This window comes from Phasianus colchicus, chromosome 1 (genome assembly GCF_987193195.1).
Source record: "Phasianus colchicus chromosome 1, bPhaCol1.hap1.1, whole genome shotgun sequence".
In the NCBI taxonomy this organism is placed as follows: domain Eukaryota; kingdom Metazoa; phylum Chordata; class Aves; order Galliformes; family Phasianidae; genus Phasianus; species Phasianus colchicus.
Window position 1 is genome coordinate 45,069,498 of NC_143436.1, and position 26,436 is coordinate 45,095,933.

A 26,436-nucleotide genomic window follows, 5' to 3' on the forward strand; every position below is an offset into this window, starting at 1 on the left:
TTAGCAGCCTGGTGCTCCTAGCTGAATACCTGATATGTTATTCCGTGTTTATTAACCACCATTTTATAGGCCAGATTTTTAGCCAGTGCACATCTGGACTGCTCTGCTGAGGTTGCTCCTTTGTATTACACAAGCTGAAGTCTGTAGCATATCTCACGTTACCTAATACTCTCGTATCTGTAAATAAAGTATTCTAGACAGATAGAAGCATTCTTTAATATTTTGACTGGAAAGCAGAGCACTGTCTTCTTTTGAAATGTGTGTGTTAGAATGATGGGGACAGAGGACAGATAGTGAGCAAAGATATACAATGGGGTTTTATTTTCTTGCATCCATGCATAACTGATCCAAAGATTTTAGAGTATAGAATGTAAAGTGCTGCTCAGCACTGACAAAAGCACCAGGTGTTACCTGATGAAAAAAAATTGTTTCAGAGTTGCAGAAACAAGACATTTCAAATCTCTTTAGGCTTTCCCCTGTGAAATCAAACACTTCTCATAGAATACTGAGGTTACCAAATTCACAGAACATCTCATTGAAGCATATGTTTTTGAACCAAAAGGCCACAGTGCTCAATCTGAGGTCACAAATAGCTGTAACACCCAGCACACCCCATACAAGAATGAGCCAGTCACCTTATATGAGTCAGTGGTGAGTGACCTTGCTTGTCACTTTAGATAATTTTCACAAACAGATCAGTCAGGACCTGTGGATCCAATTGCTGGTATCCCTTAGTTGAGCAGAGTTTGCAAACCAGGACTTGATGGGCCAGATTGGCCAACCCCTTATGTCTCCTATGTGCTGATGAAACTCCACCAACGCTGCTGGTTGTACACGGAGGTACTTGGAGGGGCTGCCAGGCTCCCTGCTTCTCATCAGATTCCCACCGAAAAGTATTCAATAGGAATCTTAAGCAACAAGGCTGACTGTGCACCAAGTAAAAGCAAAGGAAGAAAAAATAACGTAGCTGTTAATTGTTTTGATTTTAAAATGCATCTCATTACATGCAAATTTAGTTGTGTTTCTTTTTTTTTCCAGAGTACTCAACTTTTGAATAAATCACACTGCTCCTGCCACTCACAGTGCTGTCAAATTACTTGTCAAAATCAGCGTGGCCAGGTTGGCCCATTTCCAGCCCCTGTATAGGCTACATTACCTGCCGTTTTTGGATGTGTGTTAGTTCACAGAGGCTGATGAGAAAAGGGGTATGAGAGCATTTCTGGGCTTTCCACCAGGCCAGTGATTTGTTAGTGTTCTAGCCATGCCAGTGCATGCTGAAGTGTTTTGTCCCTCCTTTGAAAGAAACCTCGTCATCATCAGAGAACCTATAAATTCCATCAATCTGAAATAATGTTTAATTATCAGCTACAAAATCCCTTTGGTTACAAACCAAACATTACGCTGCTTTGCAGGAGAATGCAAGTGGTGTGAACAGTCACCTCCACAGCTCCTGTTCCCACTTGCTCTCCAGCTTTGGCAAGGGCAGGGATACAAATTCCTTCACGTTCCCATTTGCAGGGTGATAACAACACTAATGACGGCGGTGTTGACAAGGCGGGGTCATTTATCAGTCTCCTGCCTGACCTTACTGGGAGCTCAGCTGCAGATGACGCACCAGGTGTCACAGGGTGCTGTTGCCTGCCCCAGGGGGCTGCCAGCTCCAGACCCCTGCAGCCTCTGTGACGCTCTCCAGAGAAGCAGAGCTCTTTCTGTACGTCAGGCACAACATTGCAGGCTGGTCATGGGTCACACGAGTGTGACGCATTGTGCTAAAAGCCCTGAAGCTGTGCCTCCAGTGTTATCATCGCAGCCTTCTCAAGTTCCACCTGGTCTTCTCTTTCTTAGGGTAGGAAGTCCTCCTTCCATGAGCAGCAGCAGGAAACTAAGCCCCCTCCTGCTGCTGTGTACATGATGCAGTGCCTTGCAGAACAAAGGGATGTGCTCCAAAAACAGCCTGCAGGGATGTAGTATAAATTAAAGCAAAATAACAAAAAAATGCAGATGGAGCTACTAGTACAATCAGCATTACTTTCTTTTTCTGTTCAAAAAATCCTGCTTTTCATCTGTTTATCATGTTGTCAGATGCAGGAAGGGGGAAGTTTTCCAAGCCAGGTGTCCCTCTTTGGCTGAATCTTTTATTTAATTATTTTGCAGAGTTTCAGCAAAGTGGCTCAGCCATTTCCTGGAATGAGATTGGGGGCAGGGGAAAGAGAGGGAAATGTTGTCAAGGCAACAGTAATCCCATTATTTTCTAACTTCTGAGTGCCTGAGTAGGCAACCTTTATCTTCTTTCTGAGCCGTTTTTGTACATAATAATAACAACGACAATTATTCTCATCAGCTCTAAGAAAAGTGAAGCGGGAATAGCAAAAGGACAGTAAGACATGGTTTTACAAACAAAACAAACTGGTACCTTCGTACTGCTGATTGCTGGATATCCTGCTGCTCTGTTGAAAAAAGGCTTTCAGGGCCCAACTGCTTTGCTTGCAATGTCCCTCTAAATTGACCTCCATCCGGACAAGATCAAGAAGCTCATTTCCTCATCTTGAAGTGCAACTGACAGTCTCCACGCGCTCTGGTATTGAAATCGTTGAGCATATGTTAGTGTGCAGCAATCATTTCCCTCCAGATTTTACGGCTCATTGTCATTTTTCACACAACAAAATGTTTTAATGAGGAGGAAGGCTCTGCTTTATGTTTTGGGGAAGGTCCCTGGGGAGAGAACTGTAATTTCTGGATGATGGCGGAGACTTTTAAATCATATTGCATCAGTTATGATTTGTCAGATAAAATGTGTTTGAAGCACAAACTAAGCCTACAGCACATTCATAAAGCTCACAAAATAAAAGAAAAAAACAGTAAAAGAAAAAAACTACCAGCCTTCCAGCAGTCCTGCTGGCTTTACATACTTTCCTTTTCTTCCTCTAGAGAAAGTGAAAATGGTCCAAAAAATTATTTTTCCAGTTCTATCAGTATTGGGTTGCAGAGTATAGAAGGATCTATGGGAATCGTGGATTGTTTTAGGAAAAAAAAGCACAGTGGAATGTGAAAGTCATTACTTGAACAGATCATTTTGCCTTTTCATTCAGAAAACATTTTGTTTCCAAATTTATTGTGTGATTTTACATTTTTCTATTGCTTTCTTTCAAGCCTTTTCTGATATTTTCAGTGCTGTTGCTCTACATTTTTATATTTTTGTACTATAAAATAAGGAGGCATAATTTCCTAGCAAAATCTTTCCTAAATTCCATTGAGGGCTTTGCCACTGCACTTCTGGCCTGTGTGGCACATCGTTTTATTTTTATTTTTCTGTTTCCTAGCCCTTTAAATGAAGATGAGAGGTGATCTCGCTGATTAAGCATGTTGATATCTATAATAAAAGGCACTGGGGAAAAGCTGCGTTTCATCATTTGTATGCTAAATATAAAATGTATTACATAACATGATACCTATGTGTAAGAAGTCTAAAAGAAGTAAAGGACATGAGAAAAGATCAAACATTATAGGAGATGTTAGCAATATTGATTTTGTTTTTATTCAGGTGGAAAGGTCACCAAATGTAAAAGGATTTTTTTTCATGGAAAAGAAGATTTCCTCTTCTTCTGTTTGGCATCAGCAACCAGGGCCTGTGCCCATCATTTGCCACAGGTATCATCCTGCTGTACTATCTCCTATATCATCAGAGCTCGCCACACTTCTAGAGGAAGCTGAGCTCATGTTTCTTTTTCAGGTATGCTCTTGACAAGCCATGCAGCTTTGTACCTAGCTGGTACATGCGTAGGTACTGAATCCCATCCAGCACTGTACGCCAATTAAGTAAATGCACTTTGAGAACAGATGTGACATTTAAAAAGTCCCTGCAAAACCTCTTTCAGCAGAACATCAAGCAAAACATTAGCAGCGCTCTGAAGAATTTCTGAGAATATCTGAGATTATTTTACTTCTGCAACAACAGCAACAAAAATAAACGCAAGGCAGGAAGAGGAAAACACACTTGTTAAATAACAGCCAAATCAGCCGGTGTGAAAATCTGATGAGAAGTTATTGACTGCAAAGGAGTACGTGTGCATATACCACATCACTGCCACGGAGACGCAGGATGTTGTTAGTACAATGAGGACCTTTGCTCAGCTGTCATTAAACCGCAGGCTGTACTCACTCTTGGTCTGTTTGACTAATTCTCAGATACATTTCACAGAATCAGCTGTTCTGCTGGATAAGTTACGCCAACTGCTCTGCCCCTGACAGGATGAGCTGAGTTGCTTCTTGTTGATACTGAAGAAACAAGGCTGCACGTGGTATCTAATCCTCCCTATGCTCTCAAAAACAAAACACTGTGGTGGTGCATAGAGAACCTGGACAGCACACCAGTAAATGCTTGGATATGCCCTGAATGTCACTCCAGATCCTCCCACTTTGACCTATTGCAGAGTTTAATCCCACCTGCTATTAAATAAGCAGCAGGATTCCCATTGAAAAGAAGCTAAGTTCTCTTGTTGTTGCAGGAGCAGGAGTATGCTCAGAGAAGTACATGTGTTTTTTTTTCTCACTAATCCTGCATTAAACAAACCCCATGTTCCAAATTGCAATAATAATCAACTACATCACCCTCCCATAAGGCAGATGAAGTGGTGTAGGCAAGGGTCAGCACAGTTCATGCAGCTCTAACTTGGGCTGTGCAGAGCTTCCCCATTGCTGGGCTTGGAGAACAAACGTGAACGTTGTTTATCTGTCATTTTAATTACTGCCATAGCACTGGCATGGTGGAGAAACACACTGTGAAGCAGAAGCTGGTAGCTGTATTTCCTGCAGTACTCCTCTCTTCAAAGGATAATGCAGTAAAATACATGATACATTTCCAGCTCTTCCACAAGCATCTCCCAAGTTATGTAGGAAGAAAGACTCTCTGCCAAGAGTTATAAAATTCTTTTTTATGACCACATATAAGTATTCACATATGTACTCTGAAATTACTGAGAAGTCAGACACAAGGAAAAGTGATTTTTTTCAAAATTAGTAGCCAGAATTAGAAATAGACAATAGATGTCCTTACTCAGAGCCTTCCTTTGACCATCAGGACAAAGTTCAAGCACAAAACACTGGTAAATTTAGCAGAATCCCAAACATATTACTGAGCTTTGAGGGGATGTGTTCTTTGCAAACTCTCAGCAGTTCCCTTGTCTGGTAGGCATCTGCAACATACTGAAATACCCTACTGCTGCTCTGTTCTCACCTAAGAAATGTAGCTGACCTTTCCATATCAGTTCTTGTGCAATGTGTGCAGCATGATAGCTTTAACCAGGCAAGACAAATAAAAACCAACATAACGTGGCTGCAGTCACGTTATCTGTCTGGGAGGCTTTCTCTACTGCTTCCTTAGCTTAATAGTGAATGAATGGCACTTTTGCAGATCTAACCTTTGCTTTATGTTACTTCTCCTTTCTCTGAGTCACGAGGATTTCATTCTCTGTTCTTCAGCTCACCTGCAAAAAGTACCATTTCCTTCTTCTGCCACAAAACATGCACACATACAGAAGAAACCCTGCTATCATTTCCCCTTGCTGATGTGAAGAGATCACGCAGCTAAAGGCAGCAGTGTCTGTGCCATGTTTACATTCCTGCTGAGCAGGTACAGACAGGGCATAGACCCAGATGTGCCAACTGTGGCACTGCTGTGCGCACACAAAAAATCATCAAGACATTGAAGTTCTGCCAAAGGGAAACTCAGGGGTCTTTTTGTAGCATCCAGGGCAGGGATTAACGCTTGCAATTGTGCGCAGTTTTTAATTTCCTTGGGGTGACATTTCTGATGCCATAAAGGCATAATTCTGTGGTTCATTTTGTTTCTACTTACCCAGCATATACCTCTCATAAAAAAGAGCAATAGATTATTATCTGACTTGCTCTTTTTTTACAGACAGCATTTTGCCAGGGCTGCCTTGACCATTCTGAGAATGCTTTCAAAACACTACTCAAAAAGGGCTTTTATTCCAGTTGTAAAAGATGAACTCCTCTTTTCATGTTATATCTATGAATGTCCAACATGACTCAAATTTTTCACATGCAATTCCTGAATATGAGTTTCTCCTCTTTTGCATATCTGAACACAACACAATTGTGTTTGGAGAATTAATTCAAGGGTGTTCATAAAGTCTGGCCTTTGAAACATTGCTCACACTGGATGTAATCAAAATTATTATATCCCAAATAAGAACACATTTTTTAAAATAGGAGCAACAATCCCCTTTCTAGGGATACTTTATGATGCTGACTGCTTAAATAGTCCCACCAAGGGGGCTGCACATGCAACAGGTTTCAGAAGAGCTCTGATTCTGTCCCACTCTGATCACAGAGTGAGGGGAAATCTTTCTATAAGGAAATTTTCCTATTAATAAAATAAGATACATCTACAGCGTAATTTGTGGGGCAATATGAAAGGCACTGGCAAAAAGAGTTCCTCAAAATTTAGATTTTGTTAGAAATCATTTGTTGGCTAGGAATCATTTCTCTTTCCCTCCACCACAAATAGCTGAGTCAGCAAACAAGGTGATTCTTTGCATCATGAGGGCAACATATTTGCCCCCATATAAGTTTTCTTTGGCTTTTTTTTTTTTTTTTTTTTTTAAACAGCTCATGAAAAGCAAAGTAGTTCAAAACCACTACATTTTATGTGTAGGCACAATTATTTGGATAAGACAAGCATTACCATCCTTTCAGCAAGGCCAGTGGTATAGCTGAACAGAATCTTGCTCTGCATCAACACAGTCAGCATCAAGGGTACAAAGGTGGAGAAATGAGCAGGATTTTCTAAGCCAAGGAGATGGCTTCCACATAAAACCCCTGTCCATAATGCCTCATCTCTTCCCTGGCCACATACACCTGATCTCCCTACCCACAGGCACGCACTGTGCTGCAGGAGCTAACAGGAATATGGCTTCTGCAGCTTGAACAGGGGAGAGGCAGGGAGGATCCCATCCAGCCAGAAGAGTGGAAAAGAAAACACACAACAATAGTGAGACAAGATATCTTGGGAAACTGCAAACATCTTACCTAATGAGCTCAAAGGGCCACAACATTACCAGTCTGGCCCACTGCCTGAGATGCTTCTTCCAGTTGCTCTCAGTGTCACACAGCCTCAGGCACCCACCTTCTACCACTCGTCTGCTTTACTGTTGAGAATAATAAACCCCTACAAACTTTATTTTAGTGTTAGTCCTATGAATTGCCACACAGTGCTGACAGCTCAACTCCCTTGGTAAATTTTGCAGCATTTGAATCTCACTGACCCTAGCAAGGAGGGACAGAAACATTATTACTAAATTGTCAGTGGCCCACATTGTAGTCACTGGCTCAAATTTCTAGAATTTATGGGGGAAAAATCAGAGGGACGCAATTTTTAAACTCATAGCAGCTTCCAGTGAAACCAACAGTGGTTGTACTGAGCCTTCTAGGTAACCACAGTGTCTTCATTATGGCTTCTGCTGTTAGACCTTCACATCTAAGTGGGGTTATTATAACAAACTCCACTGAAGCTGAAAGCTTCATACAAAGTGGAGAAGTGATACCTGGGTGAGTTGAAGTAACTTCCTTAGGTCATGCATAAAATCTGTGGCTTGATGCAGGAAATGAGCCATGGTCCAGTATCTGTGCCCATACAGATGGTGGCCATGAGTTGTTCTACAGAATGACAAAACTGAGGAGGAAAAGCCGCTTCCCATCAACAGCAAAACCCAAGCTTAAAACACAAACTAAAGCTTATGCTACAAAATCCTTTCATTTGCCATGTAGGAAGAGCACCTGTGTTTGGGCAGGGTGAAATCCACCCTTGTGAGAGTCACTATCTCCAAGTTGGCGCAGCTCAGTTTGCTGACTGTGAGCAAAGCCTGGCAATAACCGCGGGCAGTGACACAACATCCTTGGCAGTTGCAGCTTTGCTGGAGCCAGTTTCCTGTTTCTGCTCCCTTTGCAAAGCCAGAGAGCATGCTGGGGAGGATGTCTGGCAGCAGTAGGCACGGCCACCCCCTGCCCTTCTGACAGAAGTGAGAGCAGCTCCCCACATTTCTCAATTACAGGTCCATCCTGTCTCTAGCTCTGCTCTCTGGCAGGAGGCATTTTTTAAATTATTTATTTCTTTGGCCGGCATTGCCAAGAAGCCTGGAGCTGGCTCTGCAAAGCATTGCTGAAATTCCAAAGAAAGGCATAAGTCTGAGATTTATGTTAGCTTTGGCTCATGGATAAATCTCACCTGCAGAGCCCAGATGGCCTCTTTCTGCCTTCACTGGATCTACTATAGTTTAAGATACCATGTCCGAAGGCTTATCCAAAGGTAGGATCTGTCCAAATGATAAACAAGAGTTCAGTTCATGCACCAGCAGAAACCCTGTCTCCTTCTGACTGCTTCTGGGTTACACAAATATCCCCGTGAAATACAATAAAACAGATCTGGAGCCTGGAAAGCAAAGGGCTACAGCAGCTGCCGCACTTCAACCCAGAGATCTTTTGTCCGAGGTCACTGTGACGCATTGCTCTAAGAATCATAGATTTATCTATTCGGCGTGCCAGCTCTTGGCAGATCTACAGAGAAATACACAACACACAGTGCTGCACTTTGACAGCTGCTCTGTCACAGACATACCTTACAGTCCTGTTGCTATTTTCCTGTTCAGCTCAACTGCAGCAAAGTTGTCTCAGGAAGAGCGGAATCAAGAAAGTCAGTGGGGCACTGGGGTCTGCTGAGAGTCTTCAGCAGGGCTCTACCCCCACTGCTTATAGAATAAACAGTTCTATTTATTTGTCAACACCTAAGATATTAGACCAAAAGGAGAATACTGTCATATAGTCAGCAACCAAAACAAATAAAAAGACACCCCAAACCACCAAAAAAAAATAAAAAATAAAAAATAAAACCCAAAATATCAAGCAGGAAGAACGCTGTTGTGGTTTGTAAGGCTTTTTCAATTTTCAGTTCACCCAGTATTTTCTGCTAAAGATTTTAACAGTGTGATAAATTTCACATATGAAGGCCCCGTCTTTATTTATTTTTTTTTTATTTTGAGACATCTTTGGCTCAGAACAGTGAGCTGTTCTCTTTTGAATTTAATTTCTCAAATATTTATTTACCACATAGACGTAGACCACAGAGTATGATTTCTGCATCAGTGCGCCATAGACTGAAAACCACTATGTTAAGTTATTTGCAGTTGGAAGCAATGGCATACGGATTCATAACTCTGGGTCTCTGCTGAGAGAGGTAGTTGAATAGCACAGCACTTGGCACCAGGCTGGAAATAGGAAACTGCAAAATCTATGGTCTCTGGCAAAATATAACAAATGTTAAGAATCCAGGTCAGCCGCACTGGTAGCTGACTGCATATCCTTCAGCTGGTCTCTGTCACCAAACACACAAGTGTCTCACCTGAAGATTTAATTGTCCTCACACAGTGTAAATACATAAGGTATCCAGTAAGACAACTATAAAATATATCTAGCAAACCACACAACAACTGACAGGATATAGCTGGCTACTGCTTGAAAGATTAATGGCAAACCACCAGTATCCTTCATGCCTAGCTTCACGCAGCTTTGTTTATTATTTATTATTTATGGTGCAGCTGAGAGAAAATTCTAGGATGATTGACCTCTGTTTAGCAAGTGTTACAGTGCACATGAGGGAAAGAAAGGAAAAGACCATGGGTACCTTCTGCATGGAAAAAGCTCATGAACAAACAATTCACACTCTAGTAGCTCTCAGACTTTCTGTAGGAATCACATAAAAGGATAATGTGAGTTTATTTGCCCAGAAACAACAAGCCGCAATTCTTACAAGTATGATGTGCAAGGGCGAAGGTCTGGAAATCATATCATAAAACATTTGAGCAACAAAGACTTCAATGGGTACTCATGAATTGGGCTACTTCACTCTTCTGGTTGCTCTTCTTCTCTTATACCAAGGATAGGCAGCACTTTTCACAGAACTGCTTTGAGATTCAGGGAGATAAGCCTAGATGGCTTTTACAAGAGATCATAGAATCACGGAATGGTTTGGGTTGGAAAGGATCTTTAAGATCATCTAGTTCTGATTCCTGCTATAGGCAGGAACACCATCCACTAGACCAGGTGGCAAATGGAATATAAGAGCTTGCAGGCATAGTATTCTTCACTTACCAAAACCAAGGCAGGTGCGTGAAAAAGAATAGGAAAGAAAATACTCCATAAGAACTTATCTACTCACTCAGGATACACTTTTATCTGTATTTTATGGAGACGTATGGTATTGTGACATCTCTCTCTTTACAGTTGAATGGTTGATGTGTCACTACTTAACATTTCAAAACAATGGTGAGAAAATTGAGGAAAGTCTGTTGTTTGTAAAAAACTGCATTTTCAGGAATGTTCTCCCTTCCTAGACGGAAAAGATCCAGCTACTATTTCAGTAATCCATTCTGCCGCATCATCAGCTTGATCAGTTTCTGCTTTAAAGTCATGCAACTAGCACCACTTCTCTTTTGTGCAGACAGCAAACTTAAAACATAAAAGCAAAGCGTCCCTCTGAGTAAGACCACTGCTCCGTGTTGCATGGTATTCTTATGGGTACTGTTTGAGAAGTGCACAGGAGTGAGGACACTGCTGCCTCCTCCCCCTTTTAGGGATGTCAGATGGCACCTCCTTACCTCCCTTACCTCTTGTCTGTAGTACCCATGAAAGTGTCTTTTCTCTTTCTCAATCTGTTGATACCACCTGCAGCGAGCTGCAGAAAGTTACCACCTAAGGTAGAAATAAATGCCTTCTTTTGCTAATTTTTAACTGATTTACAAATTTCAACAGGTAGTTCAGACACACAGTTCCACATTCAGTATGTCTATCACCTTCATTTTAACATAAACCATAAATTCTCTTTTCCAAACTAGTCCCAGTATTTTCAATCTCCTCTCTTGATGCAGCTGCTCCATCTCCTTGATCATTTTGGTTGCTCTTTTCTGTGCCTTCTCCACCTCCACTAAATCTTTCCTGAGACATAAAGACCAGGATTGCATATGGTAAAGATGGGGGGCACATCAGGTTTTAAATAGCAGAAAATCATAGCTCCCATTCTGTTCCCAGTATCCTTTCTGATGATGCCCAGCATTTTGATGGCTTATTTGGCCATGCTGCACACTGAGTTGATTTTGGTGAAGCAACGTTCTAAGATCTCTTGCCTGAGTTGTAATGACCAGTTTCAAGTCCAGCATCATGTAAGCACTATTTAGATCGTTAGATTGCTAATCCAAATACAGAACTCAAACAGAGTTTGATACCAAACTGGTTTTGATACCATATCTAAAATTTAAATGCAAAACCAGCCATTTTTATGGTCCTCGGAGCACAGATTTATTTCATCCTCTGACATCTTCTATAAAATAAAATCTGATAATCATTTTCAATGAAAAAAATAATTACAAAGTGGCTTAGAAGAATACTGATAATCATTAACTTGAGCATCTCAAGTACAACAGGCTACTATCAAAAGCGGTCTGCACATTTTTCGGGGCTAAAAGTTAAAGCACATATTCTTCTAAGGTTAGTGAGTTCTCAGTCTATTTTTATATTGATGTCTGTATAATTATTTCAAATTAATTAGAAATTTAGCATTGATTGTTCCAGGCATTGCATTTCTGATAATTGTACAGAATTGTCACCACAAACAACATGTAAAGCAGCTATATTCCTTCAAATTAAATATTGGATGTTGTAGCTAAGATTTGATAGATAAATTTCAAGCATAAGGCCAAAACTGAAGCAAGTCATCAAAGGAAATTTAGTTCTGTGCTGAAGGTTGCAGTCAAACTATATATCATGAATCTTACTTTAAACTGTAACACTGGAATAAATTCCACCTATTGTAAACCAGACTTATTTATTGCCCATGTAGATATTTTTACCAGTTCCCTGTACTCATTTATGGGCATGCAATCACCTGCCTCAGACGGTGGCTCTAGCTCCAAGTAAACTTTACTGTTTTGCTAAATCTGCTCTTTGTTTTCTACCAGGATGTTTTGGAAGTGGACTAGACAGCAGCCCTGCCGACTGCTACAAAAACAGCATTTACCAGACTGAGGAACTGATGCTTGTGGATATGTGCCAAAAACAATTGACCTGGTTATCCTGAATGAGTAAATATCAGAATATCGGTTGTAAAGAATCTGAGAGAAATGTATTGATGTCTTGGTTATAAAATCATGTCCATTTATATTTTTGCCAAAGGGGATAAAAAAAACCAAATAAACAGAATAGTCACTGTAAAAAAAAACACTGGCTGCTTGTTTTACACTGTGTAAACTTCATGTTGTTGGAATAGTCTTCCTGCTTTGCCTCCTTATATGAATTTGGTCTATTGAAATCTGTTCGAGCTAAGGTGACCTGTTTGAAATTGCTGCAAAGGCTGGAGAGAAGGTTACCCAGTTTGAAGTAGTGCTGTTGGGCTTCACAGTCCTGAAAGGAAATAACCACTGATTTATTTTACATATTTGCCTAGTCTTGAATAACGTCTTACCTTCCTCTGCCCCCTACTTCTTCTACTGAAAGCCCATGCAAGACCAAGATAGGGACTCCTATCCATTCAATACTCTACTTCTTTGCATCAGCAAAATAGAGAAATAAATTTAGGTGCACATCTACAAGGCAACACTGAGTACGTCGAAATCTCAGCTCTGACATTCTGTGCTTGTCAGTGCCTGGTTATATCAAATATGTTCTTCATAAAGATGACAGGCAAGAGGTTATCTGTTCATATTCCCTTGTCAACCAAATAAAGTTTAACCAAGAAAGAACTCAAGACTCAGCAAAAAACAATGCACAAATCTCAAGCATTGAACACTCAGCAAAAATAATAGAACCTATTAACAATAACTTTTATTTGGGTTAGTGTATTGTTCTTGAAATATATAAACCCGCAGTAAGAGCAGGTGTATCATAGTACACATACATGCTTCAACATCTGGTCCCTGGTGGAAGCAAGTGGAGAAATGTCATAGAATCATTGAATCATAGAATTCATAAGTTGGAAAAGACCTTAAAGATCACTGAGTCCAGCCACAACCTAACCATACTACCCTAACTAACAACCCCTCTGCTAAATCATGCCTGTGAGCACCACATCCAAATGTTTTTTAAGCACATCCTGCAGAGCCTATTCCAGTGCTTAACAACACTTTCTGTAAAGTTTTTCCTGATATCATTTCTGTCCATTCTTTGCAATGAAAAAATTGCCCTTGGGTTTCCAATCTCTGAGATCCAAGGCTAAGTTTGGCAAAGATGGCTTTCTAGCTCTCTTCCCAGAGAAGTGTCCTCCAGGAAGATAACAGAGGAAAAAAAAAATACAACCAGGATGGAAGCTGCTGTCTACCAGTTTGGTTGACAAACCTACCTGGGCCGGTAGACCTGTGCTCTGCCTCTACTTGAATCTGGGATGAGGCCACTCATTACTTCTCTGCTATTATAACAGTACATACTTTTGTTCATGAAACGTAGGGATGAGTCCCTGCTCAAACAGGGGCATTGGACCATAAGACATCCAGAGATCCCTCCCAGTGTTACCATTCTGTGACTTCGTGATCCTCTGGAAATAAATGCAGCCTCTGCAAGAATATTTTCAAATGTCTGAAATATCTGAAAAAGTGATAGAAAGATCTTCTATTTTGGGATGTGGACTGCACCAATGCCAAAATATCACACACAGAAGGAGTCTTCTTCATACCACAGATAACTTGCCCCTATTGGGAGGGTCTGCCACACACATACAAAAAAAAAAAAAAAAGGTTGTTAAGATCATTCTGATTCCCCATCCCTCTTAACATGGATGGGATTTCAGCAGGGATCTCCATCAGTGTTATCAAAGACATCAGCCTATGGGAGCACCTTTGTGGCTGTGAGAGGAAAGGGTAGCTCTTTTAAGTTAGGATGTAATGCTGCTGGGAATTAAGAAGGTCATTTCTATAAGTGGAAACAAATTTCAAAAGCAGGCTGATTCTTGTTTGATGTTTTCAGACATGTCAGCTTAAAGCTAATCAGGCAAAGTAATTTTTTCTAGTCCTTTGAGTTTTGAGCTAATGTGTTTTGCTGTCTAAAGGACTTGATATTAGCCCTACCATAAACAGGCATGAAATCTGAGATGTCTTTTGTCTCCTTGTGATTCAAGCAGAGACCTGTAGCATTTTAAGCCCAGCAACTGGTACAGAAAATTGACTTGATCCAGATAAAACTGAAGTTTTATTTGTAAAAAATGAACTGGCTGTCAAGGAGGTAAGTAAAGTCAAAGAGTTAAAGCAAATTAGTGCTGAGGGAAAGTCAAAGAAAAAAACACCACTGCCATTCTTGTGTAAGTAGAGAACATGTGAATGCTTCCTGGCTTCTGCATCATTTCCTGATAAGGGGTGGCCAGCTGCAGAGATGTGCAGTACTGCCACATTCCTCACTGCTGCTTTTGTAACAGCAGCACATCGTAGTCCACAAATTTCAATTTTCAGGGTGGTGCAGAGTCTCAGGATCGTCCTTGTAGTGATCCTCCTAACATGTCATCACTGCCCTTGAGAACAGAAGCAAGTCCCCTGTATCAACCTAGCCTTGATTTCTGTAAATACATACTTAGGAGGGAATGGAAGAGGGGAGAGCAGGGGGCTCTGTTGGCATTGTAGTTGTATGCAAATAAATTTGTGATTGTCACCTCTCCTAGATTTTGATGGGAAAAAAATCTTTGTTTTTTTTTTCTTAGCTCAGAGACGTCCTTGGCTGGAATTTAAGGTTTAGAAATTAGAAAATCAGATCAGGTTTAAAGAAAACAGTCGAAAGCCTTAAATGTCATTTGTATATTAAGTACTACACAAGTATATTTGCTATTCCACTCCCCTCCCAACCCCAAGTTAACATCTCAGAGTGATTTCTATCAATTGCATCATCTCAAGATACCTGGTTGCTGCTGCTCCAGTTGATATTTTACCAGCAGTCTGTTGACAGTCAGCATGTATTTCTACCCTGCACAGTAAAGAAAGCAGAGTTTGTGAGAAAAGCCATGGGGCTGGACACTGATAGGAAAACAGATATATATAAACATTACATATCTGAATAGCTCCAGACCAGGAGCTAATTTTTAACAATCTTTGTCAGTGTGGGCAGACAAGAGCAAAACGTTGAAGCCATTTATAATTCCACTCTGCAGGCAGAAAGGTTGGCAGTGGAAGGCCTTTATTTTCTGCTAGGAAAAAAGCCTTTCAGTTAAGGAACAACAGGTTTAAAAAATGCTCAACCACTCCTCCTGAGTAAGGGCCAAGTCCAGCTCCATCTAAGGAAATTTTGGAAGGGGCTGTGAAAGGACTGCCACATTTTCAGGAAGAGCAGACTTCTTGCATGATGGTGTGTGGCAGCTGAGTTTGCATGGAGTTAAATAGTAACAGCGTTTTTGAGGATGAACCCTCCCTCCCCTCTTTCTCATTCCTTTCACCACCCCACCAGCTTCTCCATGGGATTTGAAAGCAACCAGCAGCCCCCCAGCAAACAGCAGCTGCCACCAGCGATGCAAAGAGCATCCATCCCCGCAGAGCACAGCAGCCCACCACAGCAAGCTGCACGGTGCAGGTGGGGAGATGCACAGCATACATCACATGGCCCAGCTGCAGCCAAACCACACCACAGGCAGCAGGCAGCAGGCAGCTCTTCTTCCTTCTTTTTTTTTTTTTTTTCTTTTGGAACAGTCTGATCATAAATAAGAGCAGTAGTTAAAGACAGGTGAGGTGATCTCTGGTCTCCATAAAAGTGTTTTCAGTGGGAAAGGTGGCAAACTCTTGGCTAGAGAAGCTGTTTTCCAATGGATTTTTTTGAAAGAATCAGTAAGATGCTGCATACCTAGATCTTTTTTTTTTTTTTTTTTTTTTTTACCAAAAAGAAAAGAGCTTTTCTCCCTTCTGGTAGTTTTTGGTTGTAACAGAAAACCTTAGCATGGGGAGTGAGCATCAGGAACACACAGCAAGCCTACAGCTACGCTGTGAAGCAGGTGGGGTGGCATCAGTGTGCCATGCTGCCCGTAGTGTCATCTGAAGCAGTTTGGTAAGCAGAGCAAGTGACCCCTTGCACAGGTAGCCCATGTCCCACCCAGTCCTGCTCACACCTAGAGAAACCTAGAGCCTGTACCACCCAAAAAGCAGACATATGTGCCAGACTCAGCCCTGCTTTGCTCCCTCCCTCACCTTCCTTCCTCCTTAAAAACACTTTCTGACCACCAGAAGTCCTGCTCTGGGTTAGATGTTGCCCTACAAGCTTCTTTCAGTAGGAGGTGGTTTCCTGCTGCAGGAAGTCAGAGTTCTCCTTCAGCTTCACTGAAGTAAATCACCTCCTGTTCTTCACCTGTATTTTCAGCAAAACTGCTGAGTTACAATTTGCAGGTATTTTTTCTTAATAAAACAATAGACAAAATGCTGCCCTTCCATCAGGCTGGCTTTTTTCTCCCGTGCCAAGTGAATGACAGAGAGAACAGTCAGCAACGCATCAAAAAGAGCAGTTTGTCTCTCACTGCCTGTGGTGCTCTACAATGAGATGGCAGCTTCCATGTCACCCTGCAGAGAACAAGCCCTCTCATTTCAGTGAAATGCAATAGTGAATTGAAAAGACTTATCTATCCCAGGTGCACCATCCTTTTTTGTTTTTGAAACCACGTAGTCTCATATCTCAAAAGTTTGAGATTCACATCCAGATCCCTCAGAATCCTCACATGAAATTTGGTATTTTGTTATCAAATCTGTATGCTTTTTTCTCATCTAGTTCAGATAATCACTTCAGATAAATTCCAGTTTTATCCAAATGTCTTCTAACATTGCTAGTAAATCTAAATTTTTGGATTTCCCCTCTGGAACTGAAGACAATGAGGAGTTCCTAGAACAAAAGAATGTTGTATCACACAGAAAAAAACAAAAATCTTACTATATGTAATTAAGTGCTCAAAAGATGACCAAGACAAAATATGTCTCTGTAAGCTGAAATTTTCCTGAAAGCTTTTGGAGAGTCACAAAGACAAAGCCCTTTGACTACAGCAGCTTTGTTCTCGAAGGTTGTTCTCATTTGCTTCCCATCTGTAGCCCAACTCTGTCTCTGCTAGGAGTGGCTCACCACATTTTGGACATGTCCATGTAAGGGAACATGACATCTGGGGTGGGGAAAGAGGATGGGGAAAGCATTGCATGGCAGCACAACATTGTGGCTATTCAGTTAAAACGTGTGCCAACTTCAGTGGTTTCATCCAACTGTTTACAAAAAAGGGATATGGACAGAGAAAAATGCGTATGCTACTGACACTTATAGTGTGGGCATCGTATAAGAAAAAGATTTTATAGAAAAAAATAACAAATCCCTGTGTTCTTAAAAGAACTAAACAATGGGAATCTATCTATAACATCAATTAAAGGCACTGAGCAAGCCAAATTAAGAGGAGGCCTTCATATCCATGCATGCAAACAACTGTTACCAAAACTTCAGGGATACTTCTGTGGGAAAACAAAGTAAAAAGAGAGAATGAACTGTAAACATCCCTCCACACCATTAAAGTGTTTTTCATTCTCGCAAGAGTGGAAGCAAAGGGGCTTGGAGTGGGATCATGCAATTTATGGCATAACACTGCTGGCAGTGACTACACCAGTACAAAAGAAAAAATTACTACTCATCACAATCAGAACGAATTGGAGGTGAAGGGAATGAGAATAGGGAAGTTTCAGGCTGCCAAAACACAGGATGAGTTGTATATAGGGTTCAGTCTTCCTTGATAACCATGGACACTCTTCAAGCCTACAGAATGTGAAGTAACGTGAATTATCTTAGCCCACATTCACTCATGTTTATACAGCTGTGCATACTCTTGCCTTGGCTGTGGCACTGAACATGCATGTATAAATTTGCTGCAGTAATTATGAACAGTTAATTAAGATACAATAACTGGACTGTAAGTCCAGTGAAGTAAGTTTCAGAGAAATAAGCCTGGTGGGTATAGGTGGAAGGAAGAAAGCAATTGGAAGATTTGGAGAAATCCCACAGGTAAGCAAAGACAATGTCTCCAAGAAGGAACAGATTGAGAAAATAGACATTGAAGAAAGAGTAGGTCTTGTCAGATATTACAGTCCTCACAGAAATCATCTATCCATGCTAAAACCAGAGAAGAATATATGAGAAAGATACTAAGGCAAACCAAAAAGGCATGGAGGCTGTAGGCATGGCATGTATCTAGAAGGAGAGGTGGAGGTACAATTTCCAGACTGTTCTCAGCATATTTTGTTAGGAAGAGCTGATTCTTTTAGATCCAAAGAACTGTGCAGGCTGCAGGCATAGATATTTGGCTTCCAAAACAAACAAACAAACACAGAATTTTGGAATAGATACCTGAGTTAGAATAAGATATGTTTTGGTTGTATGAGGACACTGATATAGCTAAAGCCACTTTTCCCATATTTAGCCCATCTTTAGGAGATTTATATCAGAGCCATTGCATCACTATATATACCTACAACGTTTTAAACACACCCTTGGGGCATCTCACATGAAGCTTTCATCTCTGGTACTCACTAGGCTCCAGCCTTCCCAACACTGCTCCATGCATTGACTGCTCTGCAGCTGGGTACACTACAAAAGCAAGAGGGAAAGAGCCCACTGCTTGTGCAGCAGTGTCTTGTGTTTGGAGCCTGAAATTACATTATATTTCCCAAATATGTGACATAATCACATCACTATGTATCCCACTGCAAGAATCTCATTCAGTTCTTACAGGTCTTTATGTTGTCAGCCCTGGAAGTCTGCTAACAGTCTCTGTGATAAATGGCCAAGGAAGGACTTTTGATAGGACAGCAACCACCAGAAGTGGGAAAGGGACTTTCTAGTTTTTAAACTGTAGTTATTGCTTCACTCTTGTTTACCCTATTCTTTCTTGTCAGTTTGAATAGGAATTTAAAAGCAGAACTGAATTTTTTTTATATAAACATTTGTGGTAAGTGCTGAGCCACAAGAGTGTCGCAACCAAAACACAGTTGCTCAACGGCACCTGTTAGTGCAATTACTTTGACATAAAATGTGTTCTTTACTGTTGTCTACAGGGAAAACCAGCAGCAACCTGTTACCCTGCAGCTCCAGCTGGCAACAGAATTTGTTACCTTGATCTTGCATAATATTGCAGATGAAAATAACAGAATTCCAGTGATCAAACTTGTTTTTCACTTATTACCGAGTGCAGACTCTAACTCACAACCAGGTAATCTTGAGAAACAAGACTAAACCAAGCTGCTTATTTACAAATAAACATTTCCATGGGACTTGAATTTATATGCATCAAGGAAAATATACCTGAGGGTACATTCTTCCTTTATTTTTTTCCATGGTTGAGTTAATGCTAGAGAGAACACAGAGTTTTAACAGCAGTTATTTATTTCTTTGTGCATTCTCACAAAGCCTCTCACACTCCTAAGTGGTGGACACTCCAAAGCAGTGACTAAAAGCAAAAAGGCAACCATATAATTAAGATCAGATTAGAAGTTCTGCTGAGTTTCTCCTAAATTACTACCACCGTAAAGTGCAGAGTGCAGATGTTACCCATACATTTACGGTTAAAGGGTTTTATTGTTGTTAAAGGCTATTTCTTAGAAGGCTGTAAAAGATAGTTCAAGCAGGTAGGAACAAGTCATGGAGGTTCTAATTCAGTACAGTGGGGCATGGAAAATATTTTCAGGTTTGTAATGTTAAAAAAGGTGATAACAGCTTAGTGTGATAGCTCAAACAGACCCATCTTCTTAGCATATTTAAAGGGATCCTAAACCATTTAGGGAAGCAAGCAGACAGAATGATTAAAAAATATCTATCTATCTATCTATCTATCTATCTATCTATCTATCTATCTATCTATCTATCATCTGTGAAGTGAAAAAACATGAGAGGGATGCCAAAGTCATCACAAAAAATCTTCATGATCAAGACTTCAGGTTCATTGTCCAAACACCTAGAGTCAAAACTCAGAATAAGCATGGGTTGAGGGGCTCCTCTCACAGAAAATGCTCAATGACCCACAGTGTAAGGTCTTACTGTATGGATTATAATGGAGTGAGGTTTACAGAGAAAAGATTCATCCCACCATTTAATGGAAGAGCTTAGAGATGGTAAAATTTAGGTATTTATGTTGCGTCCAACAGGGTCAAGGAAACAGAATGAAATAGTAGTCCTGTAACAGACATAAAGGAGATTCAAGAAGAAACGGAAGTTGAGAAACCCGCAAATGGGTTCACAAATCTATGTCTAGGATCTATTCACATCAGTGAGTAGGAGACTTGGAAGGTTTGTTGTTCTTTTTCCTATTTTTATACATTCATTTTACCTTCAAAATTGGAAGAGAAAATCTGGAGAGGAAAAAAATAGAGCAAAAAGCACACAAAAGGACACCTGAGGGAAAAAGGTTGTTCTTTATAACTTGCAAAGCTAACATAGTATAACAACAGAAGGAATAAATGTCAAAAAAAACCATTGTGTACAGTGCTAGCGAAAGGGCATTACTCATAGCCTGATATAAACAACTAACAACTCCCATCTGGCAAGAAAAGTCTTTGCAAAGGGAAATGCACTAAAACTCTTGCTGTTGATAACTGAGGCCTGTTATGGGAAATGCCTGCAGGATCCAACTGTGATTGCAGCAGAGGGAGGGGAAATGACATGCTCATGTCCAAAATAGCTCAGAGTCCAACAGCATTTGAGGCATTTCAAAATAACACACATTCAAAAATGAATAGCAAGTAAAAGTGGACAGTGGGTACAGTGCAGTTCAGGCAGGCAGCTGAGCTCTGAGACGGCTCCTTATACCTGCCTTATTCATGACTGAGCATCTGTGTTGCCATCATTCCTAACACTCTAGCTCCAGAGCAGGGATGAGTGGAGCAAAGAGGCAGTGCTTCAAATGGAAAAATACAGGTGAGAGTCTATGGGAAAATAAAAAGAGAAACTAAAAATAAGGAATTTTATTTAATTCCTGAGAAGAAATTCTCATTCATATAGAGTTTGAGCCAGAGCCCACCGAAGCCAAAAAGAGCCTTGCTGTGAGATTCAGTGGGCTTTGGCTCATGTCCATAGGCTAAACGCTTTCTCTGGCAAGCCTACAGAGTGATTCAGCCTCAAACTGCTCAGCACAGCCAAACTCAAAGGCCCTATTCATATTCTAAAAAAGGCAACTGGACATCATTCCATGGTCCCAGTTGCACAATTGTCTTCAAACAGGTGGCAGCAACAATATCTGTTGCCAGCCAGAAAACCAAAGAGAAAGTCAAGAGCCTGTGCTATAGCAAGACTCTACAACTAACACTCATATCATGGAACCAATTTAGCATTTTCCATTGAGATTATTCTCTTTGAAAACATTGGTCAGGCTTTCTCTTCCACCGTCTCTCTATGATTTCACTGCAGAACTAATATATTCATCTCTTCTTACAGGAAATCATATTAGCGTGTGGAACTGATACAGTAAACAGTAGTAGTCATGGTAAGACACTTGAGGGGCTTTCCATATACGAGAAGAATGATAGCTAGAAATTAAATGTTTTTGGATAAAGCTGAGAGGAAATTGGAGAAAAGCATGTCACAGAACAGGAATTTCTAGTGGGCAGAAAGCAGATATTTTTATATATTCTCCAAGATGGATGCAAATGAATAGGCATAAAAATACATTATTGGACTCATCTTCTGTAGATAGAGGTTTTTTAAACACTACAGTTCCCAGACTTTATAAAACAAATAACCCCAAAACAAACATACACTCTGTGGGGAAGAATGGAGTGATAATGGAGGAAGCATCCAGTCAGGGCAGCCAGTAAAACCTCTATCAGGGTCTTCCAGTCTGTGGCAAGAGAAGGTTGAATTATATACAAACCACACTGACCTCTGATATAGAGGCTAAAATGCAAAGAATATAGCTCACATTTTGCAACCTCTAAGCAGAAGATGGCTATTTAGTTTTTTAGCTAGACTGAGTCTTTGTGGTATGTTTCTGTCTCAGGAAATTTAAGGGGAAAAACACTTCATGATTCAACAACATGATGGGGGAGAGACTAAAAAGTTATAGGAAAAGAAAAGGCAATTGACATTTCCATCTTGACATTTTTTAAATTGGAAGGCTTGTCTGGAAAAGCTAAGATGTTCATTCAATTTTATTTTATAAATGATTTTTAAATTTTCCTTTCAAAACATCATTATTTTGTTTTAAAATTATCCAGCTAACAAGAAAAATTATCACAATTTAAATAAAAGGTTTTGAATTTATCTTAATTGAATAGTTTCTCTTCTGCTCGACTCCTCATGCTCCCCTCTTGATTGTTAGATTTGAGCGAATGAACAAAAGAAATATGTTATTCACCTATACTGTTTGAACGAAGACATGGGGTGTATCTCCCTGCAGTGATGCTCCATGAGAATAGACAGTATCTTAGCAAGGGAGGAAGAGCTCCATAGGAGAAAAATGCTGCTTAATTCTCTGTTGCTTTCTGCTTGTTGCAAACTGTTCATGCAGAGTCAATGTCTGAAGCACATCTTCACTCTTAGGACAGTACTCTTTCCCCCTTTCCTCCTACTGCTGTAAATAGCAGGACAATATACCATGGGCCCAATGGGTTCACAGCATGGATGATGGTACAGCACAAAGTTGTTCTAAAAGCTCCTGGATGTGACAAAGCAAATCAAACTAACTTTCCAAAGGATTAAAAGGCCAAGATTTGATTGCCGACAGAGAAATCTTGGTCATGATTTAAACCATTGAAAAATTGCCAGAGTCTTCATTTGGCACAGGAATTCAAGTATGCACCAGCCTCTCTATGCACAATGTATTTCCTTTTGACCTGAACTTAATGTAGGAGCATTTTTTAATTTCCTTTTTCTTTTTTTTTTTTTTTCCTGGGCAAGGACACAACAAGGAAGCCTCCTTTCTGTGGCAATAGGTACATGTAGGAACTTGTTGAGAGAGAAACAATGAAGTGAATTCCTATTTGCATTTCTGAACTTCTGCAGTTTCACTGTTTTAGTGCTTCTAGCACTAAAGAGTTCTATACGTTTTCCCATTTACACTTTTTGTTATCTGTCAAAGCGTCTTGAAGAACTTGACTGCTGTTAGATAAAAAAAGGTAAAATTCAGCATGTGATAAACATTCAGATTTAATAGAGTTTGCTACAAATCCTTTCAAAACAGGAAGAAAAGAATTTTAAAAAATCTAGGTAAACAAAGGAGTAGGTCACACAGCTAAGCTCCAAATATTCCCCCCTCGAGCTCTGCTTCAGCTTGGTAGAAATGAAAACAATTTTTTTTCCCATCCCCCTTCCCCTTCTCTGGCTGTGAGTAGAACAGGCTAGCAGAAAGAAAATTCCCCTGGTGAACTGTAACCCATGTTTAATAGTCTCGAGGCCAAATTATACAACTGAATCAACATCCTTTGATCTCCTACTATCACTCTTCTATAACTGCATCTCACGTAAATCACTCAGATTTCTTCAAATTTATCCCATCCCATTATAAACACACCCAATCCACTGTGGAGTTCTAGTCTTGTCTCTGAGGTCCTACTGACCTGACAGAAGGCACATTGACCTTGCCCAGGAAAAAGGACAACGACAGGTTGTGCAGGTTTGCTTTCCCAGGCAATTCTAGACACACAAGAAATTTATAACTGAGAAGTTTAAACATGTTGTAAGAATATAAACATGCTGTATATAGTACACAGTAATATGTCCTAACAGGAACACTTGCAGAAGCTTTGGCAAACAATCAAACAGCATTAAAAAGCTATCTTTCCTCACCCCACATTGTAATGTTTTTGGTTTCTTATTGTCAAATTAAATGACTACATGACATAACAAGAGTTGAAGGGAAAAGGTGTACTGCAGAGCCCCTCCAATCACATGCCAGATCTGTAGATAATTAATTTTGCCCAGGCATATCATCTGTTGTGTCACATCTCTACTGTATTCTATTCATACATACTTGAAGTGCATTAAAACAATGCCAATGTTGCAGAGTCAGCATGCAAAAAGATGAAAATGCCAGAATTAAAGCTGCCCGGGCAACATCAATCCAGCCCATTGATGTGAATGCACTGAGGTGCAGACTGACTTACATAACCTCACATCTCTTCCCCACCCTCTCCCAGCCTGCCTGCTATTCAGCACACGCGGCAGACTCAACAAACAGCCATGTCACATTCGTTTTATATTTTCTTTGTGAGAGTTGATTACACTCAAGAGGAATGCACATGTACTCTGGCAGTGAGTTTCTCAGATGGCTGCTGCCAGCAAGGAACCTGGCATTTCATTACAGTCTGTAGATATCCGTAACGCACAGGAGAAAACCGTAGGCTCTTGACCAGACCCTTCATGCCCTGACCAAACTGTTCTGTTCCTGTCTCTCTCCTCCCTATGCCTTCTACGTTTTTTTCTCTCAGTTCCAACCTTCCCACTCCAACAACAAAACATTCTCTCCTACTGGATTTGCAGTTGCAATCCTCTCCACATTTTCCATTGAAATACCCTTCACTCCCAGCCCACCTTTCCTTATTAATTTTTCAGGCCTTCCCAAAGGCTTTATTTTGGTCTTACCTTCCCCACTCCTGATATTTCTACTTTCCACCACCAAACATTTCTAGCTTATCTTTCATGATCTTTATCTGAGAAAGTAACCCCATAACCACAATCAGGCTTGAACCTAAGTTCTTGATGTTTTTGATAATGCCTTGTACAAGGCAAACCTACTCCTCTTCCAGACCACCTGAACAGTCAAAAGAAATTTCCTTACCTCCCACAAACGCTCCTGGCAGCAGGGTAGCTCCCTTCAACTGAGAAAAATACATCTGAGAAAGTCTTGATTTAAGCATGGCACCCTGGAGAGAGCGCCTATCAGCTAACCACAGTTTTTTTTCTTATTTTTCTCTTTTTTCTTCCATTTCTACCTTTTTTCTTTTTTTTTTTCTTTTTTTTTTTTTCTTCCTTTTTCTTTGTGCCTTTTCCCTATTTTCTGAGAATTTGGCTGCCAAACCTTAACAAGTCTCAGTAGAGCACGTGTGAAGAGGTTTTTCAAAATGTTCACCTGGCTACCACCAGCCAAGTCCAATGGAAAAGAAGGCAAAAAGATAAATTCTTAAAAGAAAAAAAAAGCATGCCATGCTTCAGGATGCCATTTCAGAGCTACAGAGGCCCAATACTTCCTCAAGCAATTCACTGAGTGGTTGAGGGTTTTTTACTTTTTACTAAGAAAAATATCTTTTCTTTTAAAAGTGGTTTTTAAAAATGGCTTAACTATTTTGTCTTTAAAGTTTTTTTTTCCAGAAATATTCCACTCAAGGCAGATAGCCATCACAGAAAAATTCATGCAGACATATTTCATTAGAAATATATTTGTGGACCCACAAAATCTAAACATTACACTCAAAAGATCATCCTGCTTCCATTCTACCTCCCTCCAAAATACTTTGGTTTCATAATCAAAACAGATTTCATTTATTCCCCCAAACAAATGTGTTTTCTATGTTTTGTCACAACTGGGCAAGATGTTTTTTCCCCCTTGAAAACTCAGTTACTGGCAAATGGAAATTTGGCTCACTGTAAAGCACTTGAGATAACTCAAAAGGAGCCATGTGTATCCATCACACTTCTGATACTCAAGAGTATCAACTAACTCTGAGAGAGATGCAATTCAGGAACCCCTCCAGCAAGTCTACACACAATGGTTTGGAAACATTCCCTGATTTTTTTGCTGCAGCTTAGTTTGGCTGACATGCACTTCGGAGGAGAAAAAAAAAAAAAAAAGCACTTCTTTGTTCTTGTATAGGAGATTAAATATGTGAACAAATATTTGAAGAGGTGAGGCCTAAACTATCTTCTTATGGAAGAACAGGAGAATATTTATGATCTTGTTGGCATCTCTTTCTCTCCAGATATTACAAAGGCTATGTGGAGTCTGCACTGACTTAATTATCAACTACATCCTCTATGTTTTCATTTCTTTTCTCCTTTCTTCCTTTTTCTAGCTGACAACTGATGGCTTTACTTTACTCTCATTTTAGGAGTGCCTGCATCTCAAAGAGTGCTGCTTAGATTTTCTTGCAGCAGAGAGAGTCTTCCAGTCAGACCCATTTCTTCTGGAAACAAGCCCAAAGATTCACAGAAACTTACTTTATCCAAGTGGATCAGAGCAATTGAAATACCCTTGAGGAGTTCTCCTGAGCTAGGCTGCTCAGGAGAGCCTACAGCTTAGAAGCAATTACCAGATATTTCTAGGAGAATCACTGACCTGATGCACAAAGGTACACTACCACATCGGTGAGAGAGGGTTTTTAGGCTGATTTAAAAATAAAAAATAAAAAAGAAGAAACATATCCTGTTGTTGGTAGTTTTCTATTTTTAGTGGTGCTGGTTTTTTAACTG

General features: G+C 40.3%; 1 long non-coding RNA gene across 3 annotated transcripts; it reads right to left on the reverse strand.

Annotated features, from left to right (window-relative positions):
- Positions 1 to 26: 26 nt before the first annotated feature.
- Positions 27 to 25,784, reverse strand: LOC116233510 (uncharacterized). 3 transcript variants are annotated; one of them, XR_016466236.1, is made up of 4 exons: positions 24,809 to 25,784; positions 14,941 to 15,006; positions 2,414 to 2,575; positions 27 to 2,182 (listed from the first exon to the last, which is right to left on the reverse strand). It is a non-coding gene; the product is annotated as an uncharacterized LOC116233510 (long non-coding RNA). The 3 variants fall into 3 exon arrangements; XR_016466235.1 differs by lacking the exons at positions 14,941 to 15,006; positions 24,809 to 25,784 and adding exons at positions 8,246 to 8,333; positions 8,636 to 14,934; XR_004167974.2 differs by lacking the exons at positions 14,941 to 15,006; positions 24,809 to 25,784 and adding an exon at positions 8,246 to 8,622.
- Positions 25,785 to 26,436: the final 652 nt, after the last annotated feature.